General features: G+C 34.9%; 1 protein-coding gene across 10 annotated transcripts in view; it reads right to left on the bottom strand.

Moving 5' to 3' along the window:
* The window catches only part of B3GALT1 (beta-1,3-galactosyltransferase 1), a 185,264-nt gene that overhangs the window by 84,123 nt on the left and 76,805 nt on the right, over positions 1–24,336 (bottom strand). For all 10 annotated transcript variants that reach the window (XR_014956544.1, XR_014956543.1, XM_031505422.3 and 7 more), the window contains one exon: positions 19,116–19,255. The gene's annotated coding sequence lies outside the window, so the exon portion shown is untranslated. The remainder of the gene's footprint in view (positions 1–19,115; positions 19,256–24,336) is intronic.

The following is a 24,336-nucleotide window of genomic DNA, read 5'->3' as shown; positions in this document are numbered from 1 at the left end:
TTCACCTTGGTGTGCTTTTTTTTTAAACATTTTTAATAAAATAATCAGATATATGCCATGTTTTTTCTTTCTAAATATAAAACTCTTTATCCATGTTAGTAATGTATTTTAGCCTTGACTCCCTAGATAGACTACTAGTATTAAACTTATTAGAGCATATTGTAAAAATAGAGATCAGTGAAATTAGATGTTGTTTTGAATTTTTTTTTTTTTCCAGAAATCATAGTTGGCCTAGCAGCATATGTTGTGCTACTGATAAATTATAGTCATGGAAATACAGCTATCATGGAGACAGTAATTAGTGTTGAAGAATCATCAGCTTTCAGGCACTTAAAATCTTCCTGTCTGTAAATATTACTCTGAAATTTTTAATTTTCCACCTTTCACCTCAAAAGCAAGGTTCTTTATGGTTTTAGTGCCCTTGAAGTCTTCTTTACTATATCTGCTTACTTCAACATAGTAATAGCCAAAATTCACTTCTCATTCTCTTCCCTACATATACTTCCAGATATTTTATTTAGTTCTCAGAAGATAGAAAACTGATTTTACAGAAGAACAAGGGGTTCTTTTATGCATCTGAAGAAATGTACTTTAGTATAAAAGTTGGAAAATTCTGCATAGCACTCAGAGAGGCATGTTAGGCCAATTATTCAATGGATAGACAGTCTAAGTGACAGAATGGGTTTTCTGTGACTGTGTGGTTCTATTAAATTGAATGTTTCGAATATAGCTTCAAATAACTGTGTACCTGCTGCAGGCTGATTTAAAATGACATATAAAAATTTGTACATCTTAATGCACAATTCCGGGCAATGAGCACATGGAGATGATCAATAAAGACAAATTATTTCTTCAGCTCTCAAGTCCTAACTCTCCAGTTAGAAAAGCCAAGATAGCAATACAGTTGCATCCTAGAAAAGATACCTTAATAAGATATTCTGCAGGGCTAGCCTGTTGAATCTTTTCTCTGGAGGCTCCTGAATGCAAAGCAATTCTAAAATAGTTGCTTTCCTTCAGTACAAGGTTTATCTTACACTGCTGGAGCTTGTAAGGAGACCAAGATGTCATTAATTACTGATTTATTTATGATCTACAAGTAGCTTTTATACATTAATTGCTACATTTATGTAAATTCTTATTTAGTTCTTAGCAAATTCTATCAGGACCCTGCAGCTGACTGTGCTGTTGGATTTGTAGGAGTTGGGTTTGTTAATTCTGTCTTTGTAGAGACAAAAAATTAATGCTATTTGAAGGTACAGAACTGCTCTATGATCACCATTTTTGTACTGAAGTAGTTGGCATGTCTTGCCTCCCTTCTTCTCAGAGTTAATCAGTCCCATACAAATTACAGTTCACTGGTCCTTCAATTCCTCTGCCCATCTAAGCACAAGAAACTCTTTTAAAGATGAACAGTCCTTGTGTTTCATCTGCACAGATTACCTGCAGCCCCACGGATGGACAGTGTCAGCGTTTGGGAGCTCTGCAGAGTTGGTGCCTCGGGGCTGAAGGATGTTTGTGGTGAGAGACTCTCCCATTGCAGGAAGGCTCAACTGCTGGCAGGGATATGATTCACCCTCAGAAGTGGTGGCACTTTTTGAAATTAATTGTGTTTGATTTGCTCTGACTCTGCATTTTCAGATAAATAATATATTCATTTGAATTTGCTATCAAACTTCTAATTCTTGGTTTGAAAAGCCGAAGAAATTGCATGAGACAAAGTCCTGCATTGTAATTACTGCTGGCATTTAAATAGAGTAAGGAAGTTCAATTCCTGTTTCACAGATAAGTTTTGTTAGTTTTTTTTTTAACAGAAACTTGACCATAATATATATATAAATTTAACTCATTGCAGAAATAGAAGAGCTTGAAGACATTTTTAGACATAAAAGAAAGCTTATGGAAAACATGAAGACACAATATTAAAATACAAAAAGATAAGAACAAGAAATAAGACACAGGACAAAATTGTTGCCTTTTTTTCAGATGCACTGACTTTGAAAAAAAGGAATGTATTGAGCTATAATACCTGTGTGTATAAGAACTCATGCAGTCATACATATGAATTACTTTTGCCTTCCCCAGTAAATACATTTTTATGAACTGCTGCATGGAAGTTAGGGGTAGAACCCTCATCAGCTTTAATGGCAGTGAATCAGACCTTAATTGTATTTCATCATAAATATTTTCCAACTTCCCGCATTAGGCTCAGGGATGTGTGTTTATAGTGAATTTTTTCTGTATCATCATAGCTTCAGAACTCAGTTTAGCACTATTTTGAAGCATTTGATAATTATTCTTACTATTTCCTCATTTGAAGCTTTAAGGAACATCTTTTCAAAGGAAAAAGTCAGTGGGACTTCCAACACTTGTAGCTGCCTGCCAGTTCCATACAAGCCCTCCTGCATGTGCTAAATAACTGTTTTGCACAGCGGCAGGCTGTTGGAATGGAGTCCATTGCACCTTCCTCTGTAGGTGAGAAAAGACTTATCAGTGTTTATGGAAACAGTAAGCCCATGGCAAGTCCTACTGCTGCAGGAAGGGGAACAGTAAACCTATGAGAAAGAACTATAGAAACTCGCAGTGCAATACTTGCAAGAGTTTATTTTACTATCTAGGTATTCAAGAAAAATATACATTTAAATTTAGATTTAAATATAAATTTAAAATATAAATTGAAATGTGTACCCTTGCTGTACACAAGTCTAGCCTTTTCCAGTCTTTTCCTTGTATTGTTCATGCTACCTTCACACAGGGAAATCTCTTTCATATTATGTTCATCATCTAGAACCAGCATACTTGAACGGGGTCAAAGTGAGATTGTTTTCTGCAAGCACTCAACAATGGTTAGTGCACCTGATGTCCAGTTTTTCTTTATGGTATATGGTGGCAGAAAATAGTAAAATTTTACAGGGGACTAGTATTTGCCAAAAATGCTCTTCTTGCACAATATTCTCCCTGAATTCTCTTGATAAATGTATGTTACCGCAACACATGCAAAACCCAATATTTATGTGTGTTGCCACGGCATCATCACTACTTGAAAATGTTCATAGTGGTTGTGTTTTATCTGTGGTAATCCAGAAAGTGAGGTTTCAGGAAGAGAGGGTGTATTTTGTTAAAAGTAACAGATATGGCTGGGTGAAATAGATGTGCTTTTGGGAACATAGTGTTTTCTAGATTTGTTGATTTCCCCCCCCACCAGCTATGTCAGTTGGTCCAATAAATCTATTCTCTCTGCCTTAAAACTTAGCCTCACATGTAACAGCTACATCATTCACAGCTCAGTGTTTGGTAAGGGAAGTCCCAGTGCTATATGTTAATTTCTGGCTGAGAGTAGTATTTTGACTCTCTGAGCTTGCCCTGTGTCATGTTATTAGATTGATGATATTAGGGTTATATTAGAAGGTGCTGTGCTAGATACCAAGAGAGAAGTTTCCTTGAGGAAAGAATGTAAGTGAAAGCTGACAGGCTGCCATAGCCTTTGCACGAAGCAAAACCAGACCCATAATGACTGTTAATGTAATTCAACTACAGTGATGAGCAAATGGACTTACTTCAAGGTTTTTATCAGTAATTAGGTTTCAGTGGAGAGTATTGTGAGACTACTCCAAGTAATTACAATTATTTTCTTACCCAGACCTGTAATTCTGTTTGACACTGTGCATGCCATAGGAATTTCTTTAGGTTTTATGGCACCTACCTCCAAGGTATTATTCTTTTGCTACAGCACAAATTACAGTAAATTTTACATTTGCAGGTCAGTGCAAGATAGAGATGGAATTTCTTTTCTGTCCACAGATAATCATCATCTCTTTAAAAATTGCATTTTTGATTTGTACACACAAAGGATATTTTATTGCTATGTCCCAGTCATGTGGATAGTTAAGACAATCCATCAACACCATGCTTATGCACTCTTTCAAATTAAATAATCTTTCATTTTGTTAATTTTCTTGCAGAACAGGAAAAATTACAGATTGTATTTTCAAACTTCGCAAATTATTCTAGGATCCTGGTGTAGAAGGCATTTATGACCACAGTGGATGATTAAGTTTTTACAAGAAAGCAAAATTTTAAAAAAATATTGCAGCTAGAGAGTTCTGTTGTACTTCTGGAATATAATTAATGAACTGCTTTTGGACATGTAGGAGCCAGAATAGAAATCAGAGTTATAATTACAAAACACAAAATATTGTAGGGAGAGGTACAATTAAATCTTGAATTCAACACTTGTTCAGTGTGCATTCAAAAATCAAAATATTTTTCTGGCCCTTGTTCAAAAGCCATACTAGCAACAGCCCACCAAATGAAGCCCCTTGATGTGAGAATTTCTATTTCTCAGAAATAGTTGCTGTTATCTGGTAGAGATTCAAATACACAATGCCAAAATAGACTTTGAAATATTTCTCTTCCTCCTCACCTGTCCCTAGAGTTACCACAATCAGTAGGCAGACCTTAGTTAAAATGTTTTGGTGTTTCCCCTTAATTTTCATTATTTATACTAATATGTTTTCATAGTTATGGTTTTATCTATTCCTACCACAGATGTAAACACTGTATCATCATCTGTATTAGGGCCAGATACTTCACAGAGATATTGCACAAAAAGGTACATGAAATCCAATACTGGCATGGCCATCTCCAGTGAAAGCACTGTTTTCTATAATGCATATTTTCAGATGATTTCTTACAGTCCTTATTTCTGCACAGGCATTTTCTACTGAAAAACAGTAATTTGTAACTTGGTACCAAAAATAACTATGATTTTCAAAGAAGGATAAAAACTATAGCTCAACAGTTCATTCATTTATCCATCCTGCACAGGAATTTGTGACATTCCCTGAGGCTGGAGCAGCTGGATTAGACTTTGCCAATATACATAATGGCACATGCTGTTCTCTCCACCCAAAAATTTGTACAAGCATGTGATTTACATAGATGCAATATTTTAAATTTAGCTCCTTTTTTCCTATTCCTTTGAATAGATTGACAATATTTAGCATTTCATTTTGCTTGCTGTTTTCCACAATTCAAATGCTTTGTGTTGTAACATCAGTGAAAAACTGCAAAATAGCTTTTGGTGGGTAGAATAGACTCATAGGGATAAACCTAAATATTGTAGTATGAGCATGAAACTGAATTAGTTTACCCAGTGTTAATAGGTAGGATTTGATCTTTTACTTCCTGTGAGTTTCACAGAGGTTTTACTTGCAGCAACATCCATCCAACTTAAACACTAGACCAGATATGCCATGTTACCATAAAATTCTGTTTCATAGTAGAGTAAAATTAATTGCAGTAAGAACTCAGATTTTTTTGAAAGCCAAGCTTTTTCAAGAAATATGTAACTCCATAGTTACAGGAGAAGATGAAAATTATAGTCTTATATACACCTGACATAATATACTTGTTATTTTAGAGGCAGAAGGTAATTTAAGTGGTTTGAGTATTTTTTTTTTTTTACACCACCATTCAGTGGAGCTTGCTAAATAATCCTCAAGACAATCCTCAAGTCAGCTGGTGCATTAGTGTATTTTTGCTTGGTCTTGCATGCAGGCTCTAGTCCAAACCCTGAAGCTAGTTGCTCTTCAACAAGGCTAATTATTTCAGACCAAGCTGTGCATCTTTGACTTTTGGAGGCAGATGAGCAGCTAGCTGAGATTTCTTTGCCTGTGATAAGGAGTGTTGTCCTGGAAAGCATCTTCAGCTGGTCCTAAATCTTGTCACTCAGTTCTGCCCTGAGGAAGACAACACTAGGTTTATTTCAGAGGCTTACTTGGTAGTGTCAATAAATTTTTGTTTAATGGTGGGTTTTTGGGAAAAAGTTGAAGATTTTTAAACCTGTAAATTCATATTAAAAATGTGAAAGACTATAAAGAAATAAGACATATGCATGCAAATACTTTGTTTTGTACCCTGGTTCTTTCTTATTTTGGTCCATTAACACTACTGCAATTGAAAAAAAAAAATGCCAGCTCTTTAATTCCTTTTTCTGTAGTCAAAGGCATCAGGTAAGTGTAAGATGACCAATTTTGCATACTTTGCTACATCTTATTTAATTTACATGGGCAGTTAGACATATCAGCATGTGAGAAGGCCACCTTTTAGAACAGTTTCTTCAGAGGGGATGCTATTTCATAAATTGTCTGCAGTTGAGGCAGCCATGGGTGAAATGGCCTTTGTTATTAAATGTCACAAGATTTAATGTCACAGTATAATTGGAATGGAGGGATAACTGAGCGAGGCTCAACCTGTCTTTTTCTGCTAACACATTATTAATCTACAGGAGTGTTAAAATATGTCTTATAAAGCACCTATCCTATTGAAAATTGTTGGCTCATAGGAAAACAAAAATCTGTTTTGTTGCAGAGCTCATGAACAACAATTATAAACTTCTTTCACCGAGAATTTAATTTGCAAGTCAATTATCCAGCAGAATGAGGCACAATAAGAAATTTATGAAACACATAGTCTTAAATATTTTTTTAAAGAAGCAAAAACCTACACATAGAGCACCCAAACACCATAAAACAGGTAATAATTGAAAACTGATTTCCTTTGGCAGTCACAGCCTTTAACCCTCATTTGAGAAGTTTCTTTCAGTAATTTGACTTGATTTAATTTAACAAATAGTTTATTGGTATAATGAAGTCCTAGAGAGTTATTACTAACCAATTTGCTGATGAAGACTTTTCTGTCTGAATAAAAAAGCAATGTAGAACATTAAAGATAGTGTTGTGTCTTTAAATTTTAGATTTTTTAATTGCTTTTCAAGTAAAATACCAATAGAGAAGCCTTTTGCAGACATAATTTATTTCTGATTGTTACTTTTTGAAATACAGAAATTTTTTTATGGCAAGGGTTATATTTTAGAATCCTGGATTTAGGTTGAAAAAGAACTCTAAGAACATCAAGTCCATCCATTAACCCAGCACTGCCAAGTCCACCAATTAACTCTGTCCCAAAGAACATCTACATGTCTTTTAAATACCTTGACATCTTCTGGGGAAGCACTGTCTTACATCATATGGCTTGTGCCACTAAGAATAATTTTAAAAGAATATTAAAAAAAACCCCAGAAATCCCATATGCCTTTCTACTGTTTCTCATTTTAAAAAAATACTGACAAGCAGTTAAAGTACATTTATTTGATTTTCTCTCAGAAAACATTCTTACCAAAGAACGACTTTGTAACAAAAATGCTACATTTCTACACTAGAAGTCATAAATGTTTCTAATCAGAAATATTTTGTGATGAAATTTTATTCTATAAACAAAACAAAACAATTACTTTTACTGAAAATTTGAGTGCCACTTTGCTGTAATTCAGAGCGATACAAAATCTGCATGTGTTGGGATTTTCTTTCTTGGTGGGAATATATGAAGTTTTTTTATAGCAAATAAATTCAAGTACTTAGGAAGCTAAATCTTTATATATGTTCTAGAAAAGCAAGTCCTAAAATTTAAGAGTAGAGACTCTAATTTTAATTGAAAAATAAAAGAAGGTTAACCAAGCAATATATTGTTTTCTTCCCTTCAAAGAAATGAAACAAAGGGTGCCTATACTGATGAATCAAAATTATAATAGATAGTAAAAATGTCTAGAATTTGATGCAAATTCACTCACTTTCTAGTTCTTTTTGCCCATTTAACCATTTCCTCATCAATTATGTTCTTCATAATTTATCATATTATCTTAATTTATATTCACACTCTGAGTTTACAAAATGTCTTAGTCATGCAGAATGGCTGAAATAAATTCAGGGAATGTCAGAGTACTGCCTTTTCTAAAATAGCTGCAGTAGAAAAACATGAAGAAAATAGTTCCCTCTGATAATATTTACAGGAGAGGTTTATCATGAGGAGATCCTTCTTAAAAAGTAAGTGTTTGTATTTTTAAAAATACAGTTTTTGTATTTTCTAAATCTTGCTTTCAAGAGGAAACAATCAGAGGCCACCAGCCAATTTGGTAGAACTTAATGCTATGCTTTTTATAATGGTAGCAATTCAAATCTATTCAGGCCTCCAAGGAAGTGGGATGCCAGGCAGAGCATGTAGGTAGAGGAATTCTAGAAGGTAATGTGTTATTCTGTTGAACTGTAGTGCAGCTTCCCCATCTGTCAGTTTTTTATAGGCAGAAGAACTGAATGTAGCCAAACTCAAATGACTAATTTCAAAGTGGTGATTCTGAGTAATGCACATTTAACAGGTATTTTGTCTTTTTTGTTGAACTGCTAGACAGTAGCCCAAAGTTTGCACATACTTTGCCTAGGATGCCTATTTCTGCAAAAAGTGGCTGAGGGAGATCTCTGTAAGACATCTTCCAGTGATGTAGTTCATTTCACTCTGAAATATTGCGTAGCTGAAACTCAGAAGTGTAACTCCCTACAGAAGAACCATACAGCAAACTCACTATTTCCAGGTACTCATAAATTACTGTGCAGTTCTCCTCCTGGTATTTGTAGCTTAGCATTAGAGAAGATGAAGAATTTTGCTTCAAAAAAAAGGAAAGATATTAAAAATCAGCTCTTTCATTCTAGCTGGTCAAAAAAGTCATTAAAAATTTTGGGCCAGTTTGTGTCCTTATGAATTCAACTGGAAGAACACTCATCAAAGAAATCCCATTGAATTATAGACAAGGTTCTAGTGGTTTTGGTTGTTCAATTTTGTAGTGTTTTGTTTGGGGTTTTTATTATTGTTGTTCACCTTTTTTTTGTTTATTTTGTTTTAATATTGGAACAATACAAATACTTAATACAAACTCTTTGTACTAAAAAAGAGAGAAGGAAGAGCTCAAGGTGCATTTCTTCCTATAGGAAGGAAAAATATGGCAAAGCATCTTAGCAGTAACTCTTCTGTGAAATTAGGGAGACAAAGTGACAGTTGTTCTCAGAATTACTGCTAATTAAGCTCCCTATCTAGCATGAGAAAAAAAGCCTTTTATTCCCCTGGGTTCTTATCTCTACTGATAGTCATACAAATCATAAGATAAAATCTGCTCTTGTAGAAACAATTTGTAACTGGCATAGGCATACCAGGTAAACTTAAAGCTGACAGAAAATTCAGGCAAAAATTATTCTTGAAAGTTGCACTAGTTCTGTATCTGAAAAAGCATCTGTAACTTCTTTTGTTTAGGATGTTTTTTTTTCTTTTGCTTGTATGATGATATAGCTGCAGTTGCCTACAGAATTATAAAGGTTTTAAGTGGCCATTACCAGAGTCCAAAATTTGAAGTACCTGTTAGAGGTCATTCTCAATATTACTCTGGGAACCAGATATGAAAAGTGGGAATAATATGCCTTAAAAGCTTACTAAAAGATTTCCATCTTGCATGAATTAATCCCAGTTTTTCTCAAAACATCATATTTGCTCAGAACTAAAAATATCTGAAACATTTCTGTATCTCCTGGGGCAACCTGTCAGGAATTCAGACAATAATCCTATCAATGTAACTTCTATTCAGTGAAAATTCATAAAATCCAAAACACTTCAGGAAAATACTTCTGGTTTATGAAAAAAGATCTTGAAAAAAATCTGTTTGCTGGAATATTTCCAAACAGTTGTGTTTGTAGTGGTTTCCCAAGATATCTGGGCATAATTTGCTTAATGCACATAGGTGTCAGCAATATTTCTAGTAAAAATGGTGAAACAACAATTGTTCTCTTCAGTGTGTGCATGTAAATAGGAGCTATTGAACCAAGTCTGGGGAATGATGGCAATGTAGTCTTCAGCCTTCCAGGATGAATGAAGTCAAGTGTAAAATTCCTAGCACTGACAGTGTTCCAAGACTGGTTAGTAGTCTCTCACCAAGACTGTCATTTTCAGGCAAATGTAAGCAGAATTTAGACGAGTGATTGATTAATTATTGACTCAGTTATAGTTGTAAGTACAGCCCCTTGTCGAAGTGGATAGTTTTAACTTGAGAGGAGGAGGCACACTTGCCAGTGTTTGGTGCAATCATTCTGGTCATTGATACAATCAATGAACATCAACTCAAGTGCCACTTTTAATAATAGTCAAGTCTACAACTCCCTCCCCCACATGCCAAGGAAGTAATGTAACCTGTTTAAATATGTGTGTGTTTTTGGTCTATGTTCTTCTAGATTAAAGCCACAAAATTTAGTTTCACTCTTTAAGAGACTGAACTGCAAGTGCACAAATTAATTAACCATTAGCAATTGATATATGTTATAGTGCTGGTGAGGAAACTGCAGAGAGTGTAGAACAATTACCCCCTGCTAAGATATTCAGAGAAGCTTTTGTCTGCTTATTAAACATAAGTTATAGGAAGTAAGAAGGACAAATCAGAGAAAGCATATGTGTGAAACCCATGCACCTGATCAGCATAGCAATGATGTTAATATAACAGATGTGATACAGACATCTGTTGAAAACATAAAATAATTGTGTGGTCTTTCCTGCTGTGAAATTATATCACTATATTACTGATAAACCTTTTATTGAAAATTGTAGCCAAACTCTTGAAGTTTTCAGGGTTTTTTTTTTTCACTTGTGAGGCAGAAGTAGGGGAGGGAAAAAAAAAAGGAAAACCTCCACAAATTCTAAAAACTGTATAGGTTTTAGAGTAAGGGTTAAAGATGATCTTTATCTCTGATGTCATAGTCTTCCAGAGCACAATACACGTGGGGGAATTCGTTCCCATTTCACTTTATAGTAATATAATTAGTTTTCTGGACAAAGCCACTAGAATATACAATATCCTCTGAAAAGATGGAGCACCTAATGCTTTAGTGAGAGCTTTTCTAGCAGATGTTTTGTCTGACTTTGTAAAACATACTCGGACAACCTCAATTTCATGTGAACAAAAGAGTAATTTGTGTGGCCTATTCCTCTGTCCTGCTTCCAGCTTATGTTCTTGCTTGACTTTGCTGTGCTCAATACTTACAGGTGCTATTCATAGTAAAAACAAAACCAAAAACAAACAACAAACAATTCTTCAAAGCAGAAAACGCACGTTTTAGCTTCTAAATTCTTGCATACATGTTCTGATGAGGTTTATGCTATTGAAGAATCTTACGGCCCAAGGCATACTGAAACTGTTAGGTACTTGAGGAGCGAGGGACACAGAAGCTGCCATCTACATCCTGGAGCTTACTTTAAGGAAATATCTAGTTCCCTTATGTGTTAATAAATAAAATACTGTATAATAAAAATAGTTATTGAATTACCAATATGCATTATATAATGTTACCAGAAGTTCTTAAGTCACAAAATGAGGAAGGCTCACCTGATCAATTCAGTGTTGGATATGGGACACATTTTATAGGACTCTTTGTTGATATTCTCAAACTTGAGAGTTACTGACCAGTGAAAATGATTTGTCTGAATAAGACATTAGAATTGTATCTACAGGCATTGCAACGCCTGAATTTGTGTTTTACAATAGAGAGATTAAAGTCTCCTTAAATTGGATCAAAGAATAGAACTGAATTGCTTTTTTGAAGTCCCTTGTTCCTTTCCATCGGATTATTGATATATGTGCCATGTATTCTGTTCTTCTTAGTCGTGGTGTTTTACGTCACTGTTGAATTGAATTTAATGGCTTTTTTTTTTTTTAATTTAATTTTCTGCATAACATTGGGAATCAGAAAGAAATTAAACAAAAAAAAAAACCAACACAACTGGTCTAAAAGCCATCTAATCTATACTTAGCCAAAGTTTACTTTGGGAATTGCAAAGCTGGTTAGTTTTTTATTTTAGTCCCAGCTTATTTTGCACTTGGTTTCACCTGGTCTATACAGTCTCTGCCAAAGTGGAACAAATGCTAATTAGAGCTGTGAAGTGCTAATATACAACAAATAACTACTAGTAGTATTATTAAAACATTAGAAAAAATATTTCTGAACAGATGGTCCAAAGGCCACAAGTAAAGTAAGTCAGAGAGGTTTTATATGAATCTCGATAATCAACCAAACTTTCATGTTATGATTTTTCCAGTGAAACAAACAAGTACATATTTGGAGGTTCCCCTGCCACCAACAGTAATTTTCTGCTTTTGCAAACCTGCACAAACTAATCAAATAGTAGTAAGAAAGGTCTTGATCCTGTTCTCATTGACTTCATTCTGAGTTTAGCATTGACTTGGAAATGATCACTGCTGGATAGAGAATTATTACATAAAATAGAATTTGTAATAGGTGGTAGTTTTAACTTAGAATTTTGCTAGAATTATGATAAGTAATTTTTACTGTTGACTCTTTCCTTAATTTAGTTTGCTAAAATAATTCTGTGCTTTGTGAGATAGGTTCTTATCTTACCTTGTATTACACTAGGATAACTTCCTTGTTTGGAAGAAAATTACAAGACTGAATTAGTAGAGTATTCTTTATTTGGGAGGTATGTTAGACAATTTGTCTAAGAGTAAAGTAGAAAAGTAAAATTATCAGTAGAGTTTAAGAGCGTGTTGAAATAAGAGACAAAGCAGAAGAAACATTTATTTACAGTATTCTCTTAAAACTGGTATCCTCTGCATCAGAAAATGGAAGTCAAGGAGAATCGTAGGCAAAAGCACTTATGCAAGTGAAATCAGAAAGGTGCCTTCCTAATAAAGTTATCTGTATAAAGCTCTTCCTCCACTTTGTTCCTTTTTTCACTTTGTTCAACTTTCTTGAATGATCTGTGACTTAGATCCTGGCAATATAGATGTCTGTTAGAAATGCATTGGCTTCCGGAGTGGCAGAATTTTTATTAGTCTACTTATATTTTCAAGATTTATCTTATGAGCATGTTAAACCCCAGAGCCTGCTGCTTTCTCAGTTAAGAAACTTAAAATTGTTGTATTAAGTTTTATGTTGTCACATAAAAAAAAAAAACCCTTTCCAGTCTCTCACATTAAACTCTATGCACCATTTTGTCCTGATGCAGACAACATTTTCAGTCAACTTTATTTTACACAGCTCTTTCTTTGTCATGGGCTTCTGTCTGTCAGTCATGATAGTCATGATTCCTTCTCCCTTCCTGTTGTGGTGCTTTGTGGTTGTTTTTTTTTTGGTTTTTTCCCCTCTTCAGAGTGCAGGATTTTTTTTTTGTTTGTTTTTTTTTTTTTTTTTGGTTTTTTTTTTACTGGAGAAAAGGCCAAAGCTGAGGATATTTCACAGGTTTGGAGGTGATTCTCCAAAAACCTGTATCTTTCCCTTTACTGAAGATTTCCCCTCCTCTCTTCCTAGCATTCTGGGGAATGGTCAGATAAGAAAATTACTGCCTGCTAACTACAGCCCAGCCATCCCTTAAACACTGCATCTTGCCCATCAAATACTGGGACAAAACAAATGTAACTGTCATTAAAAACCATCTTTACTTATAAAGACCAAAGCACTCTGTAGTTTTAAAGAAATGTTAACATGTAATTGAGTAATTTTAATGAGTATAAAAATTGTAGCTCTCCAGATATACATACATGTAATGAGAGTGATTACCATGCAACAATAAACCATCACTGCTATTATAAAACCATAAACTGTTATTCAATATACTATAAAATTCAAAATCTAATTGAATGTGCTAGTTTAGCATAATTCCCACAAGCCATCATTTTTAATATTGTGAAATGAATGGGGGGTTTGTGGAGCTATTAATTGTCACTGACAAGTAATAACCACTCAAATGAAACTCCAATTATCAGCAAACATTAATCACATTTACTGTCATTTGCAATGTCAAAAAAAAAAAATCTAAACAGCTAAAAGGAATTTATATCTCTTATGTTTTAACTCACTTTTTAGAAATCAGATGGTCATTTGCTGGGATAAGCAGGGAGTTACAAAGGGTTATTTTCAGTCCTGCTCAGTCTCATATTTTCCAGTTTTAAAAAACCCTGTGACTTCATTGCATTTTGATGGAGGCTGAGGTGCTGTGCAGGTTTATTTCTCTACAGTTACATACGATTTATACTGTAATTGTTGATAGCATGATGTTATTGCAGTGACTGGCTTTAAAAATAAGAAATTATAGAGATCATCTGAGCATGCAGTTCACTAGTGTGTTCCAGGAAAGCAATTAATGTTGCTTTTAGGATGCAGCTTGATCAGGTGTAGTGTTCTTGGAGATGAGGGCGTAAAGCAGGGTGGCAGAGTCTTGCTCAGAAAACACTGTTTTATGCTTTTCATCTTGTTCATTTTTCAGATTCTGTTGTTTACTTCAAATAATTGTTTTTCTTTGAACCTACCCAGAATATCAAACCACAGGTACATCTCTGGGAATAAGGGCATAGGAAGCTCGTGAGTGGATTGCCCATTTGTGCAGTGTAGACATGGCAGTTAAAAGGCCTTGCTTGCAAAATGGGATTTCCCCTAAAAATAACAAATAACATTGCTGTATTGTTAAGGGCATATTGTGGCCCTCACTCTCAAATGATATTGAGGTTTCTTCTGAACTACAGAAAGTCATTCTGAGTGATTAGGGTTTGAGTCTTTGCCAGTTGTTTACCTTGAGAGTCTGTCAGCTTTTGCTGCCACAAAAAGACTTAGATTTAAAATGAGGAAGCATTTTGGAAGCAGACTAAGGAGGCAAAATGAGGAATAGGACTAAGGAAGAATTTGGAAGCACCAGCTGTGAATAACTTAATTTAGAAAAAGCACTGAGATCCTAAATATTTTCTTTACTATACTATTGTTCACTCATGGTTTCAGCACTTCATGATCCAGTGAAGATACAAGTACTCTAACACAAATCAGCAGAATGGGTATAATATATGAGAGTTGACGACCGAAGTATATATCAAAAGAAGGCAGGCCTAAAATATAACAAATTGTGTTTAGCTAGGTCTGAGGAACCTCTAAGGCTTAATTTTCAAGTTTTTAAGTAGAGGTGTATTTATAAAATCGGATTTAGTAGTGCCTCTGGAAGTGAAAGTCAGAGGTTGACCATACTAACAATTTTATTATTCCAGTTATTATTTCTATAACCAGTTTTTCAAATTTTCACATACTGCATTTTCACTAAAACCAGTGTGTGTGTAATTGACAGGATGGTTTTATAGTGGTCAGTGTACTCTTGAATAGGTTATGTCTTTAAGATTTTGTCATCTCTGAAATCCTCTTAAGATACTGCCACTTGTCAACCTTGCTTACTTAAAAACTGTGGTTGGATAAAAATACCTTATTTATGATTTTCTTGCTGAATGTAATTATATGTTCTTCCTCTGAAACACAGCAAATTCTTGGCCTGCCAGCATTTTCTTAAACTAACTGAACACATTGAAAGTTGACACATCTGAGACAATCAATATTACACTATAGTACTATCGTGATCAATTAATCAGAAAAATTAAGTGCCTAAATGAATTGAACTAGCAGAAAAAACTTCATCATGAGACAGCTTTGGAGCATGATTCTTTCCTTGACTTCGACTCCTGAACTCTATAATTTATCATTTTCTTGATGTTTTTCTGAGTTGTTCAATGTGAAACTTGACTAATTTGTAAATTTAGTAAAAAATAGTAGTAGAAATAATAACCATGCTATGATAAGATTTTAGTCTGAAGAATTTATACTGACATTCTATTTCCCATATTTAATTAAACATTTCTATCTTTCCAGAAGAAATTACTAAGTATTTTAAAAAACTATTTTCCATTCCCAATTTAGAACTGCTGCACTGAAAATTTATCATAACTAATGCATTCATTTATGGTTGTTGTCAAGGTGACAGAGTTTATCAGAATAGCAGAAATCAAAGTATTTAAAATGTAGTTTTAAATTCTCAATGGAGTAGGGTAAGGTAAGCACTAATTCTGTCAAACACTAGTTATCTTTCATTAGTATGGAATTGAATTCATTCTTAGAAGAAAAAAATATACAAATATTGCTCTGTCAAGTAATAATAAGCAGATTTCCTTTAGAGAAGATAATAATAGACAAATGTTTGGTAATTTGGCAAGTCTATTTACAACACTGTGCCTTTAAACTTGAGCTGTCAGTTAACTCATATTCAAGATTCCAGCTTGCTTAAAAAGGAAGAACACCCCTGAGTATAGTACTGAGAACTGGCTTTTCTTTTCCCCTCCTTTCATTCCTTAGCTCTCACTGAATAATAACCTTCATTTAGTGACAACAGTCATTTCTGCCATCAGCTTTTTTTATGGCTGGAACAGAAGCATGAATGGCACACACACTGAAATGTGTGAAAACTTCATAGATTTTGATAAGACACTGGAGAACGTGTCATGATTTGGTGTTATCTTTAGCTGGGAAATGAAAATGGGTGCAGTAAATTGCAGAGCAATTACAGCTTGGCCCCTCCTACCATTACTGGCAGCAAGTATTTACGGATGTTAGCCAGTGCAGTGGCAAACCCTGAGACTGGGAAACTGCACCCAGTGGGTTTTGGTAGTGAGTACAAGCTAGCAAGGGCCATACAGCCATGATCCTCTCTTTACTTACCTGTGAGCTTCTGCTTTCTTCAAATGACATTGAGACACTTAAATGACTTATTTTTTAAAAAAATAAATCTTCTTAATAGCTGGTAAAAACTAACAGGAAAGCACACTGCATAACCCATAATAGGAAATATTTGCAATTAATAGAATTTTTCTGATTTAATCCTGCTGGAGGTCTGGCTAAATGGAGCAATCTACTTTTTGGCTGCTCAAATTGAACACTTGAATAGATGACAGATTTGAAGATGTCATCTGAAATACTGCACAATTATCATGAATAATTTGAAAATATTCTGTTCTTTTAACAGATCTTAAAATGTCTTATTCAATAGACTATGGCATTTAGAGCCAAACTACTCCTAAAACCAGCAGGCCTGTATGTTTCTGGTATTTGGCATCACAATATTTCTCATTTAAAATTTCAGTGATGACTGAATCATAGCTCCTAAAGAATTATCTAACTTCGACTGGATTTTGTTTCAGTCAGAAAATTCTGCTTGTGAATTCTGATATGTTGTAAAGAGAAAGACTTTTTAAATTTGGAGTTGTTTGTTTTGAAATTTCTTAGGTCCTAGGGACAGCTCACTTACCTGATATCAAATGGACACAATTAATTATTGTTTTACTTCAGCTGTTTTCAGCAAATACCCTCCTACTTTATTGTTTTAATAATTCATGTATTGGTTTTATTATAGCTGTGCCTATGGAATCTCATTTAGAGATTACTGATTCAATGTTCTCTCCAGCTTACTCCACGTAAAATTATCTTTGATGTAAAAACATATATTGGGAATATGTGTATCATTGCACACAGCATTTGCTGATTTTTACATCAAGTCTGCTTTAATGTTGTCTGTGGACCTCTACATATCGTGGCTGGAAATTTCTTCCTGTTAAAATATTCCTGATAGAGTTTATTGCTTTTCGGTAGCTGGAAAGTAGTGTATTGCACTTTCAACTCATTATTTAGTTTCATCTCTGTTTCAGTTACAGACCTTATTGATATAATTAAGAACTATGCAATTTGCTCTCATTTTTCTATATGCCTTGAGTGTGTTCTGTTCTTTCACATTTAATGCCCTCCCCAAGGCAATGCAAAATAATAACATACCATATGGCAAATGGAATCAGCTGTAACACCATGCAGTGTCTTTTATCATGTAGCTTTTTCAGTATGACATTCCCAAGTTTGCAACTGATGAATATTGCATGTCTTAGAGAAACTCCAGCTGTATGATGCTGCTTCTCCCATTGGAGGCATCCTTGCTGATACTCTGCAAGCATCCAGCAGCCATCAATCAGCAACACACCAGGAGCTGGCAGAATGTCTCAACGTGTGGCAATCCTACCAAACTGCACCAAGTTATCCTGAGTAGAGAATTGTGTTATCATGCATTGTGCAACACATAATTGATATGTTAACATAATATTGAGTTTTGTATAGTTTGTGAGGCTTGGCTAAGGACTTTTGTGTGTTTTAATCTTTAGATTAATTCTTGGGAATTCATAGAATGTGTTTTTTCAGTCATGAATTTCCATAGGTTTGGAATCAGTCTTCTGAAACATGCTGTCTGGAAGCATTAGTTTCTGTTCTATGAAAACTAAATTTTAGCATAAATAAGTATTTTGTAGATGGGTTAAAGTACTTCTACAGGGCCAAACTCTAAAGCAATTTCTGTTTTGTGGATATATTAAATGGGTGTGATAAGCTGATGGTTTTACTTAGGAATGCAAAAACATGTAAGCAAACATTTCTTAGTACTTCATGTGTGTTGCTATACCAGCATCTTAGGTTAGCTTTAGTTTTGTGAGTGGAAGGGAGAGGTATTAAAAATTAAGTAGATAGATCTGTAATGTTTAGCTGTGGTTTTCTTTCCATTTTTTGTTTGTGGCAAAAATATAATTTCAGACTATTCTAAAAGTATTACTAAAATGTTTATAGGATATTTCTGTCATTAACAGTTCCATCAGGTAATGTGCAGTTAGCCTAGTGTCCAGTTTGTTTTAGGGGGTAGAGATTATACAATCTCCACCACATTTTTGTTCCCACTGTGACACTAGAAGTAGTGCAGCAGCTTTTCTCCAAAGCAGAAGAGCAGAAGAGGAAAGGATTAATTGTTCTTCCCTGTTCATCCAGATTTGGTCTTTGGTAAATACATTTTGACTCCTCTCTGGTCATGCTTAGGAAATACAAGTGTGCCCAAGCTCAAAACAAACTTTCCACCTGTCACCTGTAGGAAGGGAGGGATGGGTGATAACAGATGATGCTTGTCTGCAGTGTGCTTGTAATGCCCCAAGGGTTTGAGGACAGGACATTGTAAGGTTTCAGAACTTGGGGCTGTTGAGAAGGAACCAGGAGCATGGACAGCACAGCTCACTTTTACTCCTCTGTCAAACCACTACTCAGATGGCTTCCTGTAGCAACTAGTACAATGGTTTAGTTAAAGGAAATAAAATTAAATACAGGAAATGGATTTTGTTAAAAGAACTGTAGGATACTAGTATAATAAATATTTGCACTGAGAGTAACAGCAATTTTGCTCAAAAAGTAAATTCATTGTGTAAGTGGGGGTTAGTAGGGTGTATGTATGGTGTGTGTGCGTATGTCCTAGGCACGTATAGAAGGAATTCTCAGAAATACCAGGAAGTGCAGGGTAAACTATTTGGCACAACTCTTTGTGCACTTTACACTTTATAAAGAATCACCTGAATTCCTTACCTGATTTTTTAGAAACAGCTCCATCTTTTCGTCCTTAATTTTTCTTTCTTGCTTATCTGCATTGTATCTACTGCTGTTCTCCACTGTTTGCTTGTCTCCTCATCACGTATGAAACCAGTGTGAACTCTGTATTGAAAAACCTGCATTGACAAAAATGCATGAGTTACATATGTGTAAATGACTTCTTGCTACATTACATTTCTTTGTGTTCCATGAAAATGGAGATAGAACAGTTAGAAACTTGGGGTCAACTACTGAAGTAACAAGCTGGCAGATATGAATACTGACATAATTTTATACTGTTAACTACTTAAATCCGTCCACAAAACCTATTTGTATACATTTTTTTCACAAAATGTGTCAACACAAACATGTAGAAATAATGTGTGTCTTAGAAAATGCATGCTTATGAGAAACAGAGAATAGAAGTGTTTGTCAAGTTGTCCTCTGGAAGCCCAAACAAGACCTTTAGAATGACCACTCATGCCTAGAGGTGTCACAGACTGGTTTACTTGCAGCACTGACCTGATTTATTTTAGGCCTGGTTTTGAAGTTTGCAAGGTACCTATCTGAGACAACTCTGCAAAGTTCAATGATTTTCACAGAATTCTGATCAGGTTTGGAAGAATTATCCTTTAATTGCAAATGGCAAATTTGTAAAGTCTGGTTTTAAGGTTTGTCTGTTCTGTTTTCTGGTTTATCACTCTTCGATGTTTCTTGGTGGTATGTTTTGATTTGTTTTGTTTTTTGGGGGGTTTTGACATTTTATTTGTTTGTTTGTTGGGTTTTTTGTTGTGGTTTGGTTTTTTTTTTTTTTTTTTTTTTTTTTTTTTTTTTTTGTTGTGGTTGTTTTTTTCTCCCAGAACTTGTATCTTGGCTCTTTCCAGTTCCAAACAATCCCTCCTCCATCTATTTTGCGTCTTTTCCTCACCTTTGCCTTGAATAATCATGCCTTTAGGTGAGAACTTGTAAATTAAAATTGTACTGTCCTGTGTTATGACCTTAACTACTACCAACCTTCTTATTTGTAAACCTCTGATTTCCTTAAGTAAGTCCAAGATAAACACCTCTTTAGATTATTTGAAACAATACATTTTTGTCATACAACCACATATGAAAAATAATTAAAACTGGGAATGTACAGTAGTGCCAAGGAATTTCAATTGTATTAAACTGTAAACTATTGGTATACTATTTCTAGAATTAAAAAACACATTTTGAAATAATTGTTATGTTCATGGGGAATTTATTTGCTTGAGAAGGACAGCAGCTGTATTTTTTGACCCTTTTCCAGTAGGATTTGTGTCAGAATGAAGACAAAAAGCATAAAAGTACTTAAAATGGCTTTCTTTAAATGGTTCTGCCTTTAATGGAAGGAGTCCTTGAGTGTCCATTCATAAGGACTGCACAAATCTCTGCCCAAGTGCCTGACAGCTGAGCCAGGACTGGCAGCTTTCAGTGGCTCAGAGACACCCAAATATTGTACAGTGGACAGAATAGAAGATGTAATTAGCTTAAAAGAGTACAATTAGGATTCATGTTTCTCTTTATCTGATTGACAAAAAGCTTTACATATAATAAACACAGTGATCAAAACTCACTTATGACAAGTAAAAATTGCCTTGTGCATCATTTATCAGGGAGTTCTGCCACTATGCTCATCCTCATACACTTTAACATGTAAGATGTGTTGCCTTGGGGCATGCCACATTTTATTAAGAATCCAGCTTTTCACAGGGATGATATTAAATAAAAAACATTCTTATTTGCCTGGAAATTTATGCCATACACCAAATACCATTTTATCTGTGATTACTTAGCAGGAACCATCTGTCAAGTCCCCACCCCCTCAGTGCTGAGAATGGCAGAGACTGAAGGTGAGAAGTGTATTCACTTCTGACAAGAAAAGCAGCTGCTGCTGTTACTTTTAGCTGTAAGGCAAACCTGCTGGAAAAGGTGATTGTCAGTTGTGGTTCTAGTGTACTGGGACCAAACATGTCTGTAGATGACAGCAGACTTCCTAAAACTTGGAAGAATATTGTTTTCTAGATCGTATCAGAAGGGCATGTACAAACACCGCTCATCTGGGAGGTAGAACCAAGAAGAAACTTTGGGCTAGAAAAGTATCAGGACAAAATACATGAATCTCCCCCTTCTCCTGCCTTCCTTCTAGTAGAATATTATATTGCAAAAGACATTATTTTTCTCTAATGAAAACACAAGATTCTGAAATTAAGCACAGCAGGTAGAAACATCCAGCAAAGAAAAAAAATTTTAAAAATTGCATATTCATATGCTGAAATCTTTTCCAGGCTGCCGGCTAACTATTCCAAGTGGAAAAGGTACAAGCTCTGCTGTTCATTCTGCCAATTTCCTTTCTTAAAACTCTGGCACTATGTTTTGAGGGCTGAGTACTCTAATCTCTGTTATTCTTACCATCATCCGTCAGGCTAAGAAAGATATTTACAGAGACAAATCACTTTTTAAATAGGATTACAGAAAATAGGTATACTTTTAAATGTATGAGAAAAGGAAATGAGGCATTTCTTAGGTAAAATCACTTAATTCCTGTTACTTTCTTTCACAGTGTACAAGGGGAATGCTGTGCTAGGATGTAAACGTAACTAGAGCATATTTCAATACCAAAATATAAACATTGGTGGGAAAGGGCACTTTACACAAATGTGTTTCCTGAGAGATGGCTCTCCCTCCCTGATGGTTCTAATAAGACAGAATAATTTGGGAAAATAAGTGGAATGCCATGCCTCTTTAGCTCTTTTTTCTTGTATATCCCCTTGTAAATATGATTATTACAAAATAAAAGGTTCATTTAGATGAGAGATTCTTCTAAAGTATTTTCAATATATCACCATAGAAAATGTAGAAATAAAGCAGAACTGTAAATGACAACACTTCTAGGAAGGGGAAACAGGTCAACATGCCTTACTCTGTATTGCACTCGTTTTCCTTTTACAGCCCACCTGTCAGTCCTGTTATCATTGTCTAGAAAAGAATTTGCAGTAAGTCTTTGCTTCAATCAGTTGCCATGGTAACTTGGTTCTGTTTTAAAACCTTTACATAAAGATAGCTTGGTTAAAATGATAATGAGCTGCTGTGCTCGTCCATACCTGAACTACCTTTCCCATTGCTCAGAAATAATCAACTAGGGGTGTCACTCCATGTGCTGTAGTTCCTTTGGTATCTACAACACTGTTTGAGTAGCCAAGTCAGATCAGCTTGCCATCTGGAAAACTGATTTTTCAGAGTTGCAGGGGGTTCAGGCTACTGGCTAGTGTTTGTACATGTTGTGTTGTGAAGCAGAAGAAATCATGTTGGGGTCTGGAGTTTTGAGTTCACTGGGGAAGGATCCCTGTGCAGGTACAGAACCAACACTGGGGCTGAAAGCTCCAGGGACTGTGGCGTCTTTTAACATATGAACCAGGAAAGGCAGACTGTCTCCTTGCAGAAAACACTTACCTCAAAGGTATGAACAACGAATTCCCTTCAGACCAGATCAAGGGAAGGAAAAGTTCAGGGGAAAAAACCAAATGAAAGTTTAATTGATTCTAAGAATATTGTGATAATATCCCATCATTGTGGATATGTATGTTTTATCCAGCCTCTGATTATCTTGTATCCTAGCTACTAGCTTATCTCTTGCACTCATAATTTCTGATTCTCTGGCCCAGTTGGGCTTCGTCTTTGACAGTCCTGGTTTTAATTCTGATTACTTTATACCAATTCTCATCTAGGAGAAAAATCAGCATTTTTAAAATGTACCTTAATAACACAAGTTTCAATTACACAGAAAAGTAACTTTTAATGTGTACTTGATAGAGCTCTTCAGCAATTACTTTGAAAACTTGCTGCATTTCATAGAAGATGGCACCTTCTTTGTACTATGAGAAATTCATAAGATTCTGTACTAGATCTGCTCTTGTTGTATTGGGTAGCTTAATATTTATAGAAAAAGTTTTTTGTTCCATTAGAGGCACTGATAGAATTTATGAAGAAAGTTTTACACATCTGTATCTTCCAGGCAGGCATTTAAAAAGCTGCTGAATGTAGGTACAAAAAGCTGCTGTATGTATACACCAGTTAATTTATGCTTGGGTTTTTCCAAAGACTTGGTAAAGATCTTGTGTTTCACCATGGGACAACACATTATTTTTCCATGGTAAGTGGTTGTCCAGCTGGTCCATATTAAGCATCTTAAATAACAGAATCAACTTGGTCATCTACTGATTCGTTTAGGTAAAGTAATTTCCCTGTAATTTAGTTGCCCTTTAAAAGGAGTCGTATCCTTGTTCCAAACCAAATAATCTGGGTGTACTAGAAGTTTGATTTAGACCTACATAATTCCCCCTCAAAACATTGAAAAAAACAAAAAAGCTTTCAAATGTAATTTATCCAGCTCTTATTTTTAACTAACAATTTCATTTACTCCTGCTGTCCTAGCACTGTCCTGTGGTCATTAATTTCTGAGGGAGGGCATTGTCAAATTAGGATATCATAAATCTACTGAATTCCTTTCATCAGTCATGGCAGTAACCTCTTCAGAGTACTCCTGTGTGTCAGTAATGCATGACCTTCTCTGACTGATCTGTGCAGACTGTGCTTAATTGAACTGTGCTTTTCCAGTGAGCATTTTAACTTTCACACAATGATTTTTTCAACAACTGACATCCAAACAACTGGTTTTTGTTTGCTGGGTGAAAGAACAAATAACATCTGATGCTTTGTCAGTTGAAAAAAAAGTAGTTCCTATTTTTAGTACTTTTAATATCTTTTATCTCAACAATTAAATCTGCTTAAAATGTCCATGGTTTTTAATTCCTTTTATAATCCTTTGTATAAAAAAATAGGGCTGATTCTCTGCATCTTCACTTTTGTAGCATTATGGATTCCATCCTCATGAAAAATCAGTGCTCCAGAAATACTGTGCCTTGATGTGAAAACTGAGCATACCAGTTGGCTGCCTGAGATGGGACATTCCTTGCTATACATGGGTTTTAATACAGTTCTTATTTAATTTAATTAATCTGCTCATTACACTGTAATGGAAAAGACTGTACTTCCTTTTGCTCTGGAAGTTTTTCAAATATACAGCAGATCAATTGCTAACTGCAAAGCCATCTCAGTTATATTATTTGGTGTTTCAGCCTCTGATTAAAAATTACTGTTAAATTTAGAGGGTCCTATTCCTTAACTTTTAGCACAT

This window comes from Lonchura striata, chromosome 7 (assembly GCF_050655825.1).
Source record: "Lonchura striata isolate lonStrDom1 chromosome 7, ASM5065582v1, whole genome shotgun sequence".
NCBI lineage: Eukaryota > Metazoa > Chordata > Aves > Passeriformes > Estrildidae > Lonchura > Lonchura striata.
Note: the sequence above shows the minus strand (reverse complement) of the source record. Positions and strands in the feature narration are given on the sequence as shown.